The following is a 23,644-nucleotide window of genomic DNA, read 5'->3' as shown; positions in this document are numbered from 1 at the left end:
CAAAATATTTGTTATTCTTAGTAATTTAACTGAGTACGTTATCCAGTTTTCATCGTTACGAAGTTCATCGAATATTCTCATAGTATCATGCGCGTTAAATTTTAATTACATATAGATACCTGTTTCGTATTGATTAAGGTTTATGATTACTTCCTTCCTTTCTCAATAAAAAGAGTTTTATATTATTTTTTTCAATTATTTTATCTTGTTATTCATTGGAAAAAACAGCATAGTGAGAGTTGAAAAATGAATGTCTTTTTCTATTTCATATGAAAAACGTTAATTGTTTCTGTTATATGTATAATAATTGACAATGAATAGATTATTAAATTAGAATTAATAATTAATGCTTAACAAGCATACTATGTTTTAAATAGGGGCATTGTTCTTAAAGATGGGTATCTAAATGTATATTAACATAAAAATAAGGGCGTCTATGCAGTTTATTCAGGAGTTGCATAAACATGTAACATGCAGAATAACGCAGTGTGTCCGAGCAGAGTCATTTATTTAGACAGCGCTTTGCATTGTATGGTCCAGACGACTTATTTGTTTTATGCAGTGAGCTCGCGTGTTTATCTTAGGTCTCGCCTTGGAATGCAGAGGCTTTGTCGTGTTGCTGTCAGCACTTAACACGTGGCCGAGTGTACGCAGTGATAGCTGTGACATTTATAAATGGGTTAGTTCTGCTAAAAGTATAAATTAAAACAGTTCTAAATTTACATACGAATATATTTTTATCTTATTTTTTGAATATTGTACGACTCGTGATGCGAAACATCAGAGTGCTTTACGATCGAAACAATTTTTTCGCCAAATTTCGACAACTATTTATATTATTAACCTGTCAGTCAGTTCAAAGAATCGAGATAGTTGGCATACCATCGTAAAGACAATTTAAAGAAGATCACTTCTTTACTTTAAAAAAAATAATTTTTATTTCATGGACACGTAAAAATTCACGTAAAAAACATTAAAATAGTCCAAAACATTTCCCAATCAATTAAGTATCCTGACTGAATAATTAAGAACAGGCCTTCTCTGCTAGTGAGGTAGAAAAAACTAAAAATACCTCTAAATATGTCGAGAAATGAAAATGACAAATGATTCTCTGTAGTTTTTAAACCCACACATGAAAAGGAGATGGCGATATATTAAGTCCTGTCAAATTAATTCACCTTAGAGATTGTGTACAACGGAATCGGTGCCATTAAGTCATTCGTGTATTTCATTTATGTTATAACTGGCATTCTCCGCCAATAGCCTTAGCTCGGGAATGTTTAATGAATAAAATATAGTAGAATATAATTTTACGTCACAACCCATGGGCTCGATTTTTTATGTTATGAGATGGTGATGATATTGGCGTTCTCGTCGTCTTCTAGTGACTCTGCTGACATACTCGTAAAGTTTTACGGTGACATACAATCAAGTTTTTCGTTGCGTTTTGGTAAATATTTTTATACAGATTTTACAAGAAAAATTACAGGGTGCGATACTTCAGTATTATAAAAATCAACTCAAATATAGTGTCACTTATAGTTCAATAAATATTGATGTATTGATCCTATTCACAAAATATTTTCGTTATATACTAATAATATGTAACTCATTAACATGTCTAAGTACATATATTAATTATATAACATAAATAACTTATTACTCATTAACATTTATTCCATTAGATCAAAAGCAAAGTTAAAAACAAAGTCAAAGTCAAAAATCTTTATTCAATATAGAAGTGTATACACTTGCTTATTGATTGTCAAAAATCTACCAACGTTGAAAACATATTGTTTGCATATTTAAAATAAAATAATAATAATAATATTTACGTATAACCCGACGATTTTTAAGCCATTCGCTATCACCTTAAGCTGCAGGCTCTTTCAAAACAACAATATTAGTACTTCTTATTCCCTTTTACTACTGCACTTACATGCGTATCAAAGACAGAAATATGGCAATAGAGATGTCTACTCAAATATATGATTACAAACTACTATATTGTGATAGGTCACGATCGCCTGAGGTTAGGTATATGATAGACGCACTAACGAACGATTTAGTTTTACAGAAAATAGTGCGTATTCATAGATAACACAAAATTGTGTTAACGGATATGATATCTTACGAATACAATCATTAGATTCAAATAAATATTTTTATTTCCGAAATAATAATTTCATGAATTAATTTATTTATAATATTTAAAATAAATGCTCATTTTTTAATCCACATACAAAAAGGCAAAGACAAATCAGTTCCGAATTTTTTCTCCTCTGATTTATTTTCAACCGATTTTCTTTTTTTTTATTCTTTGGTTGGTATTATTTTATGTGAAACTTATTAGGATTGCATAATTATAAATAAGTATTATTAATTCAATTATTACAGATACATAACAAAATTGCCGAGAACGTATTATTTTGTAGAAAAAAATATTACAAGTTTTTTTTAATACTACACCATTACTTTTATTTACTTTTATTCCAATGGCATCTAAAAGTGAAAGTTAATAAAAACTTTTAGTATTTACAGAGTAGTTAATTGCGACGAAAAATAAAAAATAAAATTATAAAGTGATATTTTATGTAGTTTTCCTTCGGGCGTTATCATTGCTAAGAAATTCGATTATGAGACTGCGTCCGCTGTCTATAACTTTCACTTGTAATTACGATTGCGATTCATTTATCAATCACAACCATGGACTATAAGTGCAAATTCAATATCAATTAATCACGTGATGCCTTTAGCCCCCCACGTGGGTGACGCCCACCACATCCAATACACTTAGATACTCAATTTAAATTATAAAAAGAAAATCTTCTTAATATGTTTCGACGTAAGTCACGCTTAATATACTTATTATCCGAATAATATAAAAATTTAACTGTACATAGTTCTAGGTATGCATATATCATAGTTTTTTTTTTATATATTGTATATTTTTTACACATGGGTCATTGTGCTATGACAAAATACCTTAGACGGTAAGATATATTGCACAATTATAGATGATAACTCATAAAAGCATAACTAGATGTAAACGGAACAAATGAGTAAACAGTAAAAAGGTACATGGAATGAGAGCAGGTGAATGATGGACGACGTTAATACGTGTGAAACTATTTGTTTTAGGATATTTATTTGTATAATAATTTACAATTAAAATAAATTAATGATATCTTATTATATCATAACAAATGGGCATCGTTCTTATTTTAAATTAAAAGACTTTTCAAATCATTTTTCTACTTATCGTATAATAAGTAATTATACTATGTACAAATACATATGTTTATTCCTTCACTTTTTTGTTACAACGCGCACACTGTTACTGATAAAATCAGAGTATCATATCACAGGTATACATCATATATTAAAATACAAATCCTTGATAAATTACAAATAAGGCTTTAGGTTCAACTAATAAAAGTTCGTACCCTCATCTCATACCGTCTCAATAAGCCGATGTTACTTGGCCATAAAATAAGAAGCGCGGTCTAGACTCGTTAAAAGAGAAAAAGGGGCAAAGTTCAACTTTGTCCCAAGGCAACTTACAGGCACGCACAGAATATTATGCTTTTTAAAGGTCATTAGGGTCGAAGGTTAATAATTTACTTTTTAGGCTTAGGTCACATTAAAAAGTTTTTTTATATCTTATTATTTATGTCAAACATGTTAGGCTTTGTGCAGATTATCTTGGTAGGTACCAACTGCTCATCATATTTTCTACCACTAAACAGAAATACTTGGTATCATTGTGTTTCGGTTTAGAGAGCGAGTGAGCCAATGTAATAACAGGCACACATGGGCTATGTGCTAGTCTGCCTGATTATAACAAATAAAAAATACCGAACGATGGTTCGTAGATGTACGAGCAGTAATAGGAAATGTTCAACTTACCAGAAATGTGTGTTCAAATATCTATAATGTTCTACAGGCAGTATCTGTAACAAAGAAATGAATTATTAACTACATATTATTTTTGTTAAATTAACAACTTTTGTTCTAATGACATGACTCAAGATTAATTATATTATCAAAAACAGGTCTTGTTGGTTTTTTTTTAATGTTTGTTTTGGGAGTAGGATGTACAAAATAACGACGGCTTACAGCCATTAGACGAATTAAGGCTGTTATTTAATGTATTATATTTACTTTGACATAGATCATTATATCCACACTGTCCGAGAAAATTCTTAAATAACAATCACGTAAAAAAAATCTTAGAACTTAGAACAAACCTGAACTAAATTATTTGAATACTCTAAAGTTGTACTAAAAATTTAAAATAAGATTATATTCTATAAATTAGCCTAAATCAAACATACCCCGTACAAAATTATGACGAATGACTTGGTATTTATAAAATTAGACGTAAACGAATCGTAGTTTGTGAAATAACGATGTAAACGAATCGTGGTATGTGAAATAACGATGTAAATAAACCAACTTTTTTTATTAAGCAATATCAATGCTTAACGCTAACGAACTGTTAAGTTTGTCAGTATAAATACTTTCTCTTATCACAGGTATTCAGTCACCTGAAATAATAAACCTCCAGCAATCGTAACCCGTCGAAACAAATACGAATTAAAAGTAGAGCGTGTTTACTTTTCGCCGCAAAAGTCAATAAAGTTCTACTTTCCACTGCTCTAATATAAGGCAGTTCGATTTCGCATACAAATAACGAATTTGTCCCATGTGCGTAGGATGTGTTATGGGCGTTTGTATGTTTAAACAAAATTGAAAATATATATCATTTTATTTTTAAGAAAAACGAACAAACTTAAAATTTTCAACGAGTGTAAAAACATGATATCTTTTTTATAATATAAATTATTTTGTGAAACAATAAACTGCTACTCGAATTATTTAATAGTCATAACTGTACTCACTCGGTAATTTTAGTTTTATAACAGTTTTCTTATGTACATGCAACAATTTGTGACCTTAAAATCAAACTGTCCAATAGACGACCAAATCTCCTACGCACGTACTCGTACTCGTATATACCTGAGCGACGAGAGAACGCTCAAGATATTTATTTGCGACGTTGCTGTGGCGCCGAGTTGTTCGAGCAAATAATGACTCGACATCGCAGTCCGGCCTGCGTCTCTTTGCCACGGCACGCTGCATACCGATCGCCTAACACACTATTAATTGATCAACCAAAATTTCTATCTCCTGCAGCGATACATCATTTAAATACCACCATTTGTATAAAATCTCTTTAACGACGAGTAGCAGAAGAACCATTAAATTACATATGCACAGTTACACGTTGAAATTTGTTTGCTCAAGAAAAGACTTATTGGTTGCATTTGTAAATAATAACGGTATTAATGAATTGGTAAACCGCGCCTTGTTTATAGAGCGACGATAAAGTATAAAATAATTATATGCTAACCGTTCGAAATCTTTATTACACTATAAATACGGTAAGATTGTGGTTTTTATGGTGGCCGAAAACGGTTCATTATAATTTTATTTTTTTAAGGGAATTTCTACGGTCAAGTGTGAAAGTGCCTCCACACTATATTACTGGAGCACGATGTCCGACTATTAATCTTTAGTGGTTAATGGCGCTGAACATAAAGTGCGCTCGACGCATAAGGCTCGACTTAAAAGCTTGTTAGAGCAAGTATTGTAAATAAATCAAGGGGTTCGGTCGTTTTGTTTCATGGTTTAGAAAATGAGATTAGAGGCAGGAACATAATCACCGGCGGCGGTCGTGATGGAGAAAAATAAAAAGGTTTTTGCATTGAAACATTTCCTATCGGCTTTTCGCTCGTTCGCTTTTATCCCGCAGCTGATCGCGCTAGACAATGTGGTGGTGCGGGGGGTGTGGAGGGGGGATGCGGTCGGGAGGGGTACGTGCATGACCGCGCAGGGCGCAATGACCTTGCGAGCACATTCCGCTCTTCCGACGACTCCCGCGACTCTCCAGACTAATCTAGCCTATACAGACTCTAAGCCTTAGATAGTTACGAAATATAACGAATCTTCATTCGTAAATTTAAGAACTCCTAAATTTATGTTATTTACCTGAATTTTTAAATAAAACAAACAATATCTAACTGTAAATATCCGTTTGTCATTACTAAGACTACTTTTTTAAATGTATTTTAATAACTCGCACGATATTATGCAAAGCCTCTATAAAGAGAGCTAATTCTTGAATGGAAGACAAACAATACATGAGAAAGGAAAACTAGGTTATTAACCTTTCTGAGTGCACACAGAGCAAACGAACTGAGTAAATAGGAAATTTTACAATCAAATAGGCCCACAGACGCGGAGTAGCTTACATCAGTTAAATACTCGTAAAGCAAGTTCACCTAAATAGTGTGACCCACATTATTATTTGAAAACTGAAAAAAGCAATAGAATCAGTAAAAATATTATACAGTTTAGAGGAAAACTTTATAAACTAAATTGACCTAAAATCCTATAGTTTCACCTAATGATGCGTAACTGACGCCTACACGAAGCAAATTGGATGATAAGCTTCGCCTACTCAGGAAATAACGGAGCAGGGCCAAAATTATCGAAACCACAGGCGAATGCGAACCGTTTTAAAAGCATTTGGAATTAGAATAATACCCACGCCGAGGAAAAACCAAGCGGAACACAGTGTTTTCTCGTTTACATTTCATCACAAACATTAGAAGCCTTTTACCACCGATTAATACAAAATCATTGCGAATGTTATTTTTACATATTAATTATATTTGGTTAAAACAGCCATTCGTTGTATATTGTCATGGCTGAACAATATTTATCGAGATCGATTAATATCAAATAACTCAATAAATAAATTATTACAATCCTTTTCAAGGAGCCAAAAAAGTAATGCTAATCACTGTTGCAAATAGTATCTTAATATATATGAAATTTGAACTGATAAACAAATGATAAAAGTCAAAGACAGTGATGAATTAAGATATATTAAATAAGATATATATACAATCAATCAATTACTTTTGCAGATAATTCCAATCATAAGATTGAAATATCTCATCATTTCAAAGAGCATTGACATCATTATGTCGTGACTCGAACAATATTGTAAGTGTCACGGCGTTTTTCTAAAAAAAGAAAACTGTTATTGTAATGTCTTTCTCAATCCCATCAACACTTCATCGATGTTAAATAATTCTATAGAAACTAAAAATATAATAGTTGATAAAAGTCAAAGTTTACTAAATAATTAACATTCCTTAAATTGTATCGGACTTCACGAATTTCGTTGTAAAAATTTAATTCAATTTTATAATAAGCAATAAGTGCTTCTATTTTCAATGATTATATAATTAGATATTTGCTATCAAAAACATTTTTATTGCTCAAATTCGTTGATTCTTATTATATGACAGTTTTAAGACTACTCAATCAATATTATTAGGTTAGGTCCAAACAGTAGACAAAATATACAGGACACAACAAGATTAACATATATCAGCCTGGCAGATAATTTGTTAGAGTTTAACAGTGCAGCGCTGAGCGCGACTCAGTTGACCAACTAGTAAATTTTTTTAATATAGACGATTCTAACTATCGCGTTTGTATGCTCGTAAATTTTTAAAATAAATACGACTTAGCCATTAGCACGTCATAAAGTCTTTAACTATAAACTCTACAAACTTGAAGTAGGTAACTATAGTTCTCTTTACATAATTCGACCGTCACGGGGATATAAACATCAAAATAATTATAATTAAAAAAAAAAAAAACGAATTAATAAATATGTAATAATATAGTATATTTTTCTTATTATTATAATAATAACATAGCAACGAAACATAGAATACGTGTCATGCAAGGGAGAAACGGAACGGTGACGGACGTAGAAAATGACGTGGCGGTATATGAATACGTCATGTCGCGTTCCGCCACGGCGTACGAGACGGTCTTCCCCCGAGGCGCGACAATAGATATTTTCCATAAAAAAAGAGAATATAATGAAATGGGAAATTAAAGTTTATATGTATAAATAATATATGATTATATAAAATTAAATGATCATCTGAAGGATAATAAATGAAGTTTTAAAACATATAACAAACACTGACAACATCCAGCTGTGTTACTATAAGTTGAATCAAAGTGAACCTGTTTTTGTTACGTCGATTACATATCAACTTTACCTAGAAGGCTTGTGTTTTATTACCCTCATACATGAATTCAAATACGATTTTTTACGTGCACTACTTATGCTACGAGTACGATCTCAAACCTTTGATTAAAACATAAGACAGGAATCGTACCAGTTTCTGCTGATATTGAAATTTAAGATGTTATTTCATTTTAATTAAAATTAACAAATATATATATAAAACAATCGTTCCTTTTACGTATCTAATCAACAAGACCATTCAATATATGACACCATGAATAAACACATAAATATTCACCCTCTGACAACGACAAGTAAGAATTAAACTTAGAATTAATGATCTTGACACGACTTTTTTTTTCAAACAATTATTAGCTACATGACAATAAAAAAACAACTAATCATGAATCGACTGTGAGTCGTTCCCGCGCTTATATTATGAAAAACTGTATACGCTAATGCATTTGTTAATGTTAAGCTATGGGAATAAAGGTAATAAGCGTTACCTGGCAGATGCGAGTAATTATCGCACAATTAGACAGAACTTACGATCATAATTAACATATCTTTTATAGCTTTTTCTTTATTCATCCTTATTAGGAATATAACATCATTATTGAAGTACATTCATGTCTAAACTATAGTTTATTTTATTTTCTCTGACTGCCTCGTTGGGCTAGTGGCTGATTTAGAAAACTACTGACTTTGAGGTAGTAGGTACAGACTCAGATCTAACTAAAAAAAATTGTACCCGTAAGAGTTTTTCCGTCAATGTTAGTCACTACTGAGAATTTATTAGCAGGCCGAAGTTTAGAATTTGGCCACTATAATTCCCCGTTAAGAATGGCCGGCGTGACCGAAGTCATCAACATTATTTTCTATTTCTGTATGACGTTTATTAGCGTTAATTATACAACACTAAATGTCCATAACAATTTTTGTACAATATTTAAATATTTGAAAGCAAAAATAAAAATAATTAAATGAATGGTCTAAAATAATAGTCAATAATTCAGTTAACATTCACAACCAGTTTTGAAAAAAGTAAATCATACAATTTCATCTCAAAATTAAATTGCACTTTACTCGAATCTTCGATCGCCGAAATCGTTGTTCTCATTCCCATTTTTTTTATTTCTTATATCGCAAATAAAATAAAATATCCTAAATTACTGTTTTAATTTATCGATAAATACTTTTTCAATCAACGATTTCAATTAATTTGGGGATTATAGTCCATTTCGGATATACATTACCGTGATCAACCTGTTTTCTGACTTAAATAAATATTAGCGATTTACTCTTTAACCAATATAACGATATTTTATACAAATAGCTCATTATCAACATGTGCTAATTGTTGGTGATAGCATGAAACCACATAAATCTTTCAATGTAGAAGACCCGTTAGAATTCTTTTTGCGAGGCGACGACGCTCCAACACGCTATTGTCGATTTAACGCCTGTAATTACAAATAAGTTGACTGTCCATATAAAAAATAAAAACGATTAAATTTCAATCTTCTGCCTATTTCACGACCATTGTAATTTAATGATTTCATACCTCCCAACATAACTGGTTGTATTACTTAATAACATTATAAAACAAATTAAATTATATTATTTGAAAAAAATAAATAAAACAAAATTAATTATAAGATTATTTAACCTGACACATAATTCGATAGCATAAACGATAAAGTATTCTTGAAACGCGTTGATGTCTTTTATATTGAAGTACAAGTATTATACTCATTATAAGATTGATGCATACACTTTTTTATAACAATGACATAAATACTGTAATTACTAAAATACATGTCACTAAAATATAAAACTGCACGGTTATATTGTAAAGTAATATGCATGATTAACGATGCAATCTATCAAAATTAATGTCAAATTAAATTTATATTAAGTTTTCTAGCCGTATAGTAAATGTCTTATCAAGATTATTTACAATCAACTTTATGCGACACGTAATCCAAAAAGATGAAAGTCAGTAAGCACTTAACCCATTAATAAATGTCTATCCATGGTATCATACATAACTTTTTTGGAAAATGATGACTAAATGTTCTAAGCTAAAGGCTAATGTACCTTGTACAATAAAAAAAACTACAAGACGTGGCTTGGAGTACATGACTCAGGATTTTTCTTCCAATCGATGTTTCCGGATGTCAAAACGATAATTACTTGTCTTGTCTTATTAATGATTTATTTTGGTCAAGTGGCACTTTTGTTAATAATCTAGAAATATTTATATCATTCCGTTCCTAGTTTATGTTTCATAAAAACGAACTAAACTGTCGAAGAAATAAATTTCGTTAATAAAAATAATTTTCAACAATCATTGTTTATGCATTAATACTTAAACAAGCTCATAAAAAGCTCACAACCAATAAAATAAATCAGTTTCAAATTTAGCTAGTTATAACGTCAGTTGGAATTCGCATTTAGTTGGGCTCGTAGAATAATGAGCATATCCTATTTATTTACTTCTATTATAAATGTCGGATGAGATTCAATTTTTATAATAGCTTATTACAGTCAATAAGGCTTATTACTAACAACTCGATCGTATCTATCAGGAGCGGGAACATCCTGGGGTCGCTGACCTCAGCCATTACATAACTAGCATCCCGCTCACGTCGCCACTCGCACCTTGTCATAAAACTATGTATTAATGATCGTCCCTTTCAATATATCAATGAAGTAACTTTAAAGTTTTATGTTTATATTAAAATCATTAATAAACTCACTTGGCTATGACTTTACTATTAAATCTATATACTAGTGTTTGTTCAATGGTCGAAATACGACATAGCAAGCTTGTCAAGCAATTTCAAGCTTATTTCCATTTTCTTTATTAAAAACACTAGTGCTCGTCAATTGTTACCATATAAAAAGGAAGAATATCGGTTCACAAACAAAGGAAATAGAGATACTGATCTGTTACATCTTTTACTACTTATTTAAAGATATATTACTATACATATTAGTAAGTTAATTTATAATGAAAAAAATATCTGTAATTAAACATAAGTCATTAGAGTGAAAGTAACGATTTTCATTTCATAAAACAGTTAAAGTTGAGAATACTAATGATTATCATATATCATCTTAACATTCCCAATATGATAGATTTCATTAATAAATTACTTTCGAAAAAAATATATCTATTTTGTTATTATTTTTTACGATTTAAGATATAAGTAAGAAATTGAATAGAAGCGAACTAATACTTGTAGTGAAGGCACAAAACCAAGAATATTTTTATATACTTTTTTTTCGAATCGGTATTAATTTCTCACACAGGTTAGCTTAAATTATAAGAATCCAATGCTTATATTGCGGTAAAAAGCGAGTGCGGCGTATCGAGACCGCAGTGTCCCATTACAAGGAAGAAATGTTGATATGAAAGAAAAAATACATTACTATTTCTATGTTCAATGAGTGAGAAAGTATTTGAAGATGGACGAGTTATGTTCGCTCGTATATCTTGTATTTCTATCGCTTTATAAAACACGTCACACTGCAACGTTGAGTTTTTATTATTGTAGAATAATGTAGACAATTTATCTATTTATAAATACTTACATCGTAGAATACTCATACTCGAAGGAGAAAAAAAAAGAACAAGTAAAAAAAATATGTTAATGCTAAACGTTGTTTTGGAAATTTTAAAATAGAGGACAGTAATTAGATCATAATGTATTTTTAATAATACTTGATTATACAATACGTAAGGTAACGTTCATAAATGGAAGGAACACGTAAACTATTGATTACAATTTTGCACTGTATGATTTAAAGATTTCCTACATAGTAATTGTAGGAGGCCGGTCAACTTGGTCATGCTCTAGCAACGAGTTGGTCAGAACTTGAGAGCGGAAGCCGCAGCTTATACATACTTCTTCTACCTTAGAGCCTTGAATATAGAGACTATATTATTATATATAGTCTCAAGATCTATAGACACCATTCTCAGGCTTTGCTACGCGTCACTGCCTGCTATGCAACCGTAGCGTCACACTTCCTTACTTAGAATGCTGGGTATACTTATAAATACCTGTTTGATTCTCTGACTGGACGTTGTATATAGTACTTATTTAGAAACTCATCGATACACAATGTGTGTATATAAAAATTAATTTAAAAAAAATGACCAAAAATTTTAGTGACTAATTCGGATCGTACTAAAATCGTCGATCGTGCTATTATTCATGAACGTTCGAATTTAATGATCATTATCAATATTGTACTAAAAATAGAAGAATATTTTAAAATATGTTTTTTAAAGATATTATACGTTTAGCGCGTTTATAAATAGCTTTACAACTTGATTCTAAGTTTGGTTAAAAAGTTAAATATATAAATAATATCATTTACCGGTTGCCGGACAATGGATTTGGAAAACATAAACATATATAAAAGTAATCAAAGAAATTTAGTTCCACTAATTCCTTACTTACTTAAAACTATTCTATACATGTTTAACAGAGTCAGATTAACAAAGAGTTACTATCACTTTAACAATTTATGTTCAATAGTTATCACTTAACATGCAATGATGTGTAGCTTGATGGGGATGATATGATATGATATGAGCTCATAATATACATAAAGGTAGAATTTCATTATTGAAAATTGATAAACCAATTTATTAAAATAAAGCGACCGCGACGCAGCAATTGTTAAGTGTAACCAAACACAAACGCAGTCACATAGGTTCCTACAACCTGTTATTTCTTCTGGAAAGTGCGCTTACAACTGTGAGTGAGTCTATTATTCTAAACCTATGATTGCTTAGGCCTTTCAGGTGAGAGCGGTCTACATCGTGTAAGACCATTGTGAGCATTCCAATATTATTGTTCGACACGAATATTTAACATTTCACAATGATGTTTACTCGTTATTATTTACTCCTAATAAATCTTACAAGATCTTTCCTGTTGTATTTAAATATGGTAATATTTTTTTTAACATTGGAATGTTTATAGACCAAAATAATACCTATGTGAGGATTTATATTCCCAAATGCTTACAAATGTACGTCTATTAAGGTGTGTGTTAGTGTTCCTATGTAGTGGTTACTTAAATGATAAACTCATAGTGAATTCATGACAAAATCAAATTTACATTTAGGTTAAAATTTATATTCAATGTAACACGATGCTTGAATTTAAATGAGAAATGATTGTAACGTAATTTAAATTTAATCAAATACTTACTCTATTTAGATATAATAATGTTAACCATTACAAATTCATCGACAATTTATAAAGCACTCCAGTTATTGCATTATGACAACCTTTTGAAATTAATATCTAACATACACGGTATGGTGTATAGCTTAGAATAAAGCTACAATGCCAACGTATAAACGAGCGACGTATCTGTAATTATCATACATGAAGCTCCGAACAGCTAGTGTAAATTGATTCGTTCGATTCTTTCGGTAGCAATCAATACAAATCTCAGTATGCACCGTGTTATTGGAGAGCGGCCTTAATCCGAACAACATAATGCGCGGATGTAATTGTGGTATGCACCGTACGCGTCCCCACTACTTTCCCTCGACCCAGTGCCCTCTCTGCCGCAGTGCCAGCTCGACCCACAACCGTCACAATTCCGTAAGTCTCTCTTTTTAAGCCTAGCTCAGACATAACCTTGCATTCATCTATAGCTTAACAGCGGGAAAAGATACAACTTCCAATAAAGATAACAGGTATAAATGCCTTCGTAAAACAAGTTCATTAACAAATTATTTTAACATATGTGTAGCAATAATGATAAAAATGAAAAAAAGGTAAAGAGGTAAGTTTAATAATATACACGTACATTAATAACATTCTTTTGAAAGTTACAACTTATTTCTTAAACAAATTACAACTTAAATCTAAATGTTTTCCTTAATGTTCATATCATTTTACACATGTAGGCCAATAAGCAGCCCGTAAATGTCCCACTGCTGGGATAAAGGCCTCCTCTCCCTTTGAGGAGAAGGTTTGGAGCATATTCCACCACGCTGCTCCAATGCGGGTTGGCGGAATACACATGTGGCTGAATTTCGTTGAAATTAGACACATGCAGGTTTCCTCACGATGTTTTCCTTCACCGCCGAGCACGAGATGAATTATAAACACAAATTAAGCACATGAAATTTCAGTGGTGCCTGCCTGGGTTTGAACCCGAAATCATCGGTTAAGATGCACGCGTTCTAACCACTGGGCCATCTCGGCTGTAGGCCAATATACAAATCAAATTAAGCGTTGAATCATTGCACGTACAATATACAGTTGTATCTAATAACACATCTATCTTGATTTTACAATTTGTCCAGGTCGCGGAATGATCACAAGCAACGTTAAGATCACTAAAACGTGATACGTGCATGGGTCCGTCGCTTATGAGTCATTCGAGAGATACAGGACAGTTGACAACTAACAGTCGAAAGTCGAAAATTACCCGTAATACGTTGAGAAAGTTTTATCAGAATAACATCGATAATAATTATAGCCTTGTTCTTAAAACACTATAAATTAAGTAATGATAAAGTACAACGAACCTATGACGTCTATGATATAACATCAACGAGTCTACGATTACCCGCTATGACGACTCCAGATTGCATACTTCCAACATAATCAAATAGCCATATAATTCTATCATAAAATGGCACTGAAAATAATAACGTCTTTTTTTTAGAAGTCTGTGAGCTTGCATCTAAGCCGCAGTAAGCAAAGGATACAATTACTGCAATTTGAAGTCATCCGAGATACTAGAAGTCTTAAATTACACATTAAAATAATTGAATTACATGTTTCAGTAGACAATAAGTACGTAATGTTTAAAAGTCTATTTATTCGAGTTTATTTGGTTGTTAAACAATCGCAATAAAATAGATGACATATTACCTCGTATATTATTTACGTCATCTTTATGTGAGCTATTTTTAAGACTGACTTTATTATTTATTTTGTTTATACATTAATTATTATCTCAAAAATAAAATAAATGACAAATAAATTAAATTTAAACCTTTATTTTTTAATAATAAAATTAACTAAGAACATAAAATTATACATTATCAAGTTAGAATTCTTCAATTAAACTTTGCACACTCTCGGAATGTGAATTACAATATAAGAACGTAGAAGAAGCAACATTTTTCACAGACATATCATTTCGCGGCCGCGTGCCCAAAGAGTACAGTTAGACAAAAATTTTTAGAATTCCACTCTTTTGGTTTGTGCGATACGACATGTGTGCTTACTGCGTGGGTCGATATTTTCGTGACGAAGCGCACGGACGCCCTATACGGGATTTAGTATTTCAAACAATATTTGTTTAGGTCATTAATTTAAAAAAGAGGACAATGACTCCTTTCGGAAATTTTACAAACGTTTTTTTTTTTCATTTGTAAAATGCAAAATTAAGAATTTTAGCTGAATCGATAATTATTACAAGCTTAAAAAAAAAATATTTTTACATAGTATATGTATACATTACTCTATTGTATCTGTGTGTATATTACACATAACGTGTAGCTCATACTAAATTACAATGATCTTCCTATAAATAATTTCTCTGATTATCTCTCAAAAAAGCAAAAGAAGTGCTCAAAAAATAAAAGTAGTTTTACTTTTGCTCGTTTAGAAGTTGTAAAATACTAAAAACAGTATCATTTTGACAATTGTTATTTTCGCGAGTATATAACGGTAGTTAAATTTGACAAAACGACACAAATATAACTTTCACTGAGAGTTTGAATCACGTAGCTGGTGAAACATTACTATTGTGTAGTGTAATGGATTTGCCACAGTGTCCCGTGACTCCACGCGACCTACAAATTAAAAAACGCGAAAGTCTACCTACTTCTATAATAATACATATATGTAATTTGTCATACACGCATCGATCTGACGATATAGATTATCGTCAAATCGTCATCGTCAGTGAAAACATTCGAATGAAAACATTAGAATATGTAATGTATAATCAATGCAAAAGTCAGAAATTTATAATAACATTTTTGACCTTAAGCGAATATAGAGAGATGCCCTAATAACTGACGTCAAAAATGTAAATAAAGATCTAAACTGAAAGATAAACATCCCATCCAAGGCAATAACATTTACCGCTATCTATCATATTTAAATGATATACATATGTATATGTTGAAGGTAAGAAATCTTTAATACCATCAATAATTTTCATTTCGCACACTTTCACCCAACATGACATGAAGGTTTCTTTTGTTCAACCCAAAGTACTTGTGACTATGACATGACATATATGCAAGTTTAAATCACAGATAATGACACGTAATCCCGCCGTGTTGTCCCTAGGTAATTTATCCTTGGTAAAGGAACAAAGATCGGTAACAAGGGGCAATAAATTACAGTGACAGATGACATCAAACGTTTCTAGCGCCGTAGATGCAGCTGCTGGAAATTGCACTCGAAAGCCATCAATCACATAACCCTTGCCAAGTGATCACATTGAGCAAGGAGGATTGTATTTGAAAGACTAAGATGGAATGAATGAATGTAATCAAGTATATTTTTCATTCGAAAATGTGAATAAAATAATACGATCAAGTTTTATCCATTCGAAATCCTTGTTAGATTCAAAACACGCTTTATGTGAGTGCTTCATTTGCCCTGTCATATTTTTTATAATAAGATACCTACGTATTGGTCATATATAAGTTTAATAACGATGACTCAAAAATATTCTAGACAGTATATATTTATGTTTTAGATCTGTATTTATCAATATAAAAAGTGCAATGATATTGCATAAAACCCTTTTAGTGTCTTATTAAACAGGATTACATGAAAAAAAAATTAAAAACACTCACATAAGAATTTTCAAGGTTGAAATAATTTGGGAATTCCTCATCTAGTTCCATAAAAAATCTCATATAATATAACATGTACGTCGTATAAACAAGAAATGAATGAATAAACTTAAAGCGATACGTATCTCCAATCTAAGTTTCACCTGTTATTGTTATCTCAGTTATAAATAGTACAGCTATACAATCTTTAATAAAGTATTCATCATAACTGGGCCGATGTGAGATTTGGGAGCACATACGGTCAAGGTCGCCTGCACTTGCCCGCAAAAAACCAACTGGTTGTATGGTTCTACGCCCACTCATATGATCTTAGTTATGTTTTTACAACGCCTCGTCACTAAGTTCATTGAACGGATTATTTGATATTATCCTTTTTGTATATTCCATTATTCTACCGACTGTATTTTTAAACTTCGTATTTATGTGTAAAATATGCGTTAATATTGTGCTTACGGAGAATGCTAATAATCATTATTAAAAATCTGAATTATAATCCATATAAATTTAAATTTAAATATAGAATATTCTCAATTTAACATTAAATAAATCAATGCATACGAATGGTATCGGATGATTTGATTAGTTAATACGAATAAGTAGGTATTAAATAACGTACAGTATTTAAATTTATTTTAACACATGTAGACTATATTATAATATACAACGGAAGTTCTTAAATAACAAAAAAATAAGGCAATAACCTTTTATTATCTAACATTTTTTAATATAAGCCCAAGTACAACTAACTTGTCTTAGAACCAGTTCCGAATTAAAGACTTGTCCTCGTTAAGTTGTTAATCTGTTTTCTACGTAATAATAATATATGATGTTTGCAAATATCCGAAATCCTAAACGCGTATTAAATCATCTAAGCGAATTACATCAATGATTTTATACATATCAATACGTATGATAGAGGCCGAAAGGAAAGTAATACCATCGTAGATTTACTCATTGATAGGCTGTTTTTTTTATAAAGTCCATACATTATAGCGTCGGAAATAATTGATTAATGGACCGGTGAAATGAAACTTTTACTTTTCCCTCACGAAAAAAAAATATTCGAAGCTATTTGCTATTATTATAGGAAAAAAAAATATAATCAACAATAGCGTTGTAACAGTTACGAGTGCATGTAATGGCAAGACCGTCACGTAATTCTCTGGTAATGACAGTAATCATTTTATCATCTTCTTCCCAATAATGTACGTTTACCTATCCGGGTAAAGCGCACTGCACCGTGCGAATACAATTTATAACGTATAGCTTTTATATAGCTTAATTTTATGGTGTAATATAATTGCGTTGCATCAACGCTGAAATATTGTAATGGAACTTTAATTCAATCTCCTCTGGTACCTCGAATATACCATGGTTGATTCACTTACGTTTTTGTCATTGAAGATTCCTAGAGTATTAGTGAAACAATTTTCTGAGTAACTCAACTTTATTTATATATATCAAGGTTTTTAAATGCCATTTCTTTTAATATTTTAGCAAAGGAATAAAGGTCTGTTTCATTAAATTTAAAAAAACCATTTGAAATAGATTACTGGAATCGACATTTGGGGCTACATGTGCTGATTAACTTGTTATAGGCAATCGTGTATTGCAAAATGCTGAAATATTTAATATAAAATTTTGAAAGTATTAAATAAAATTGGTCTAGTAAAATTGAAATAACATATTTCATATCGTATAAAAGAATTTACTGATTATTATTTGATTTAACCTTTTAGACATAATATAAATGCTTTCAAACATTTAGCTAGACACTAGAAAACTCATCATTTTCTGAGTTAACTACCATATTAATGTAAACTACAAAATACCAGTAAGTACTACAAAGGAAACCATTAAAATTAGAACGATAGATACATCTTTGCCTTTATCTTCCAATGGCATTACATTGACTTTTTTCGAAAATTAAAGAAATGTGACATGACGTTGTGATAGCGTAAACTTACAATCGTAGTAATATATATTAACCTCTAATTACATACTTCTATAACTTATATGTTTCGAATTTCATATAAAACATAAACGAAACAATTTTAATAATAATCATACAATCGAATTTAACCACAAACATACCTGTGACAGCTTCAAGGACACCAATAACACGAGCAAGTTCAAATGAATACACGTACTGTCCTTTAAAACGCGAGCACTAAAACCTAAACCTAACCCTACTGCGAAGAAGAGGCAGAAAGCTCGCGATACCGGCACAAGAGAGACGGGCGCGCACACGGGAGCACGCAGCCGAGGCGTCTCAAACAGAATGAAACGGTGAAGAAGACGCCACCGTCTTTTATAGACGTGACCGTAACCTGACGCCGGATAACGGACACCAACGGGCGTAGGAGCCATGCAACTTTAACTCTTCCAACGTACGCATAACATGTATTTTTGTTTTGCAATCATTTTGTAACAGATAGATCGAATTTTCAATAAAGCGCCCGAAGCTGAACACTGCAATTTGCTGGCTCTAACGCTGGTAAAGCCTGAATAAAGCACAGGACAACGGAACTCTAAATAGCAGCGAGAATTGCTATCGACACAAAAAGGTAGACCGGGTAACCGCGACATTCCTGCGCCTGTACCGTCGAAGTGGACATAGAAACAATTATAACTAACGCAAGAATCCTGGATCCTGGATGGCTGATTTTTAGTAATCCGTTATCGATTTTACGAATGAAATAATAAAAAAGATAAAATTCATTCATTGATCACATTCATTCATTTAAATTGTAAAACATTTTCCGTCATTCTGTCACGAAGTTTGCCAAGTCATTTTCTTTTATAAGTTACAGCCTCGTTTTTCATTGATCAAAATACACTATACTATTTCAGTAAAATAAATTAATATATGATTCGAATATCATTATGCCTTGGAAAAAAATCCACTAGATAAAAAAGTTCATAAGTCATTTAAAGATAACTTTACAAGAGGGTGCAGAAATAACAGATTTTGTCTGCAACCAATATCTGTAATAATAGAAAAGCAGCCTCGGTACTATTGTAAGGAAGTTCTTAATTCGTCAATAACTTTCTTCTATCTCATTAATTAGGGATGAGCGCAGTGAAATAACACGACAAGAAAAGTTATGCTACAAACCGACGTCATCAGAACCCATTTGCTGGTGACTTGATTCCGCCGTCCATAGAGCACCCTTTATTGAGGCGCTAAATTCGCCTTAAGCAAACTTTTCCCTTACACGGTTCTTACGACACCTAAAATTGGCGGGCTTATTTCAGCTATAAACAACCGGTCGTTTTCAATAATTTGATTATATATACCTCATAATATTATATAAATTTAGATTAACAAGCATTTCTTATTATAGAATTTATTGTTATTGGTGTATTTAGTAAATATAAAATAAATACAATAGAATAATAATAATTTTATTTACACCCAAAAACAAGCGTACACAATTTATTTACAATATTTCTTAATCTACGTTATTTGTATTAGCAACACTGGTCGTGGACCCCTGAACCTGAAACTAATATAATATAAATTGTAATATCGGAGTTAATTCATTGCACACTAGATTAAAATAGATCATAAGTACTATTATAATAGTGAATGTAAATGTAAATAAGTAGTATTCATTTATGGTGATTAAATGGATAATATTCGCGCATTTTATGTATATTTATATATCAATACTTTGAAGACGTTCAACGTCTATTAAAAAAAAGTTTTTGAAACTGTATTGTAACACCTACATATATTTTTTATGTTATATTTTCAATTCGTCTTATTTTGTTTAGTTAAAATTTTAAGTATCGGCTAATTGCTATTTATGCTCATAAAATTATTGAAGTGCCTTGCAATTATCGTTAAGTGACTGTTGAATAGTTAGTTTGACTTTAAATATACATAAATATATATAATCATAAGCCAGTGGTTTTGAAAAAAGGTATAGCAAGAAGTAATCGCCTGTTAATACCTTTAGACTAGGCTAAGGTTTCCTCTAATCTTAAGGAGAAGGTTTGAAGATTATTCCACCACGCTGATCTAATACAGGTTGGTGGAGGTTTCCTTACAATATTTTTCTAACCAAGTAGATTAAATATAAATTAATCAGATGGTAATAACATGGAATATAGATCCTTCTCGTGTTGAAATCGATTAAAAATAAAAATATCACTTTTTTTATAAAAGAACGTAAATTTGAATATAACATATAAACTTCGATGCTTCTTTGATGTTAAGGACTATACCTTAACATCAAAGAAGCAAGAAATACAAGTAGATCTTCAATTATTTAACTCTTATGTAATATATTATGCTGTAATTATATATCAAGCTTGGAGTACTGGATCGCATAATCACATTAAATTCTTATCGAAACAAGAACGATGGAGACGTGTGAACGAACAGCTTAGTTCATTCAAGCAATGTGAAACAAAGAATAATTTTACGTGGGAAGATTATTCTGGAACTGTAAATTAAACGATTTTCATCTTCATTTTTTCGTTAAGCTTTGCTGAAGTTTACATTCAACCGCACTTCGTTATGCGGGTACAGTTTTTCATCAGAACCAACTTGCTTAGATAACATACATGTGGCTTATTTAAATTAACGTTACAGAAGTTTACAAAATACATTTAGCATTACTAAGTAACTTAAAGATTTATGTTATTAAACTACCTTAATAATAATACCTAAAAAATCTAACTTAATTTTGGTTTAAAGAATATAAAATTATCAAAGACAAGCGAAGCCGCAGCCGACAAGTGTATTTAATATATTCGATCAAAAACAATGGCTTGAAAAATAACAGACTGCATATAAACAAAATTATAGTTTCTAGCACTATCTACTTTATAACATTACCGATACAATAAAAATTGTACAAAACGTGAGACCACGCAGACGGCTTTTTAATCTCACTTCCTGTGGTTTCCGAAAGAAGATTTAAGGCCAAGTTCGAAACGATATACTAGTGAAAGTTAATGTGTTGATTCGCGTAATTCTCATCGCCACTTATCTGTAAGATGAAAATCTTAAATTACATCGCGCACGGCAATCCCTATCTGTTTTTATTCGAGCCAGATTCAATTACTCGCTTCCAAAAATAATTACCTCGTAGCGCCGAAGGCTCCGGCTAAGAAACAGAATGTAAGTCATTGCAGCCAGTATAATGAGTCGGTACGTCTCTGTGACAGAAAGGCAATAAGAAGAAAGACTATGGCGCGCTGCAGTGCTATAGAAGTGGCTAAATTGTTTTCTCTGGTTTTTAATCTTTTAAAAATTAGTACAAGCTATTCCGCTTACTTGGCTGCATTATCAGTGTAAGATGATATTGTTATTTTTTCTGTTTACCGTAATTTTCATTAGCTGTTACCGCTATGTGATTCTTTTTCCTGCAATAGTAATTATACACCTTAAAATTGTAACAACTTCTGTGACATTGTATATAAATGGTATGAAGATTCGATTATTTATTATTATCAATGTAGGCGTTAGGATTAGTTCACCGATATCAAGTTTTTTGTGAATATTTTTCGTCTAAAATGTAATATTTTAACTATGAAATGAATATTTATTATTATTAGTGAACGGGTATAATGTACTCAAACATTTACTTTTAGAGTTATAAGTATCAAAATCAAAATCAAAATATACTTTGTTCAAGTAGGTTTTTACAAACACTTTTGACTCGTCATTTAACAAACTACCGACGACCGACGGACTGTAGATTCTACCGAGTAGAACCAGCTAGAAACTCAGTAGTTACTCTTTTTCAACATCTAAAAATACAGACATTTTAGTTTAACACAATTATATATGTATGTTATGTTATAAAAAAAAATGGTTTAATTTAAAATATAACATTTCTGTTAATAAATATAAGATTTCTTTTATTTTAAGATAAGCGTCTACCATAGTAATTATGCGTCTATATTGCACATCTAAATTACAACCTGAATCACGATCGACACACAGACGTAGAAACTAAATTGGCAAATGTGATATCAATCTCTATATCGCATACATATAAGCAATTTCCAATATTAATGTTTCTCATGTGGGTTATTGTGTTAATGCTGCAGCACTTAAACCATTATGACACGATAAGGCATTCCCGCGAACGCTGTGGACAAGGGGTCGGGTTCAATTATTATAGTCATAAACAACATTCGTATAAATAATATTACAGTTATTTTTATTAAAGTGAAAATATTTTATGAAATGGGAGCAAAATTTCAAGGTCGAATTTGCGGGTAACATATAAAAGTAACGTTTGAAATTAAAAAAAAAAATAAACTAAAAAATAACAAACATAATTGACGGAAAGCAGGTTTCACTTCTTTCACGTGTCATTACACACATTGCGGTGCACGCATTTTTTAATACATTTCTTTGATCATATTTTTAGTAATAAATAATTATCTAAGATCACACGATAACGCCGCGTTGTTTGTTATTCTTAATCGCCTATTATCGAAGAATGGACGTGATACCTATAATATCTATTTCACTTCGTTTTAACACCTTTTATTTGGCGTCCATTTGTTAGATGTTTTTGCTCGAGCTGCGTGCCCAACAGACAGATCTGGGTCGCTCGTCCAAGCACTGATAATACGTAGCACTTTTACTTGGAGAGATCGACGATTATTAATTTTATTTTGAA

The 23,644-nt window shown here is 31.2% G+C and overlaps 1 protein-coding gene across 1 annotated transcript in view; it reads right to left on the bottom strand.

Annotated features, from left to right (window-relative positions):
* Positions 1-19,260, bottom strand: part of LOC125071826 — a 52,160-nt gene extending 32,900 nt beyond the window's left edge. The window contains exons 1-2 of the mRNA XM_047682223.1: positions 19,089-19,260; positions 3,910-3,953 (exon numbers count right to left, since the gene is read on the bottom strand). The gene's annotated coding sequence lies outside the window, so the exon portion shown is untranslated. The remainder of the gene's footprint in view (positions 1-3,909; positions 3,954-19,088) is intronic.
* Between the last annotated feature and the right edge of the window lie 4,384 nt (positions 19,261-23,644).

This window comes from Vanessa atalanta, chromosome 2, assembly GCF_905147765.1.
Source record: "Vanessa atalanta chromosome 2, ilVanAtal1.2, whole genome shotgun sequence".
In the NCBI taxonomy this organism is placed as follows: Eukaryota; Metazoa; Arthropoda; class Insecta; order Lepidoptera; family Nymphalidae; genus Vanessa; species Vanessa atalanta.
This window is presented reverse-complemented; position numbering and strand designations above follow the sequence as displayed.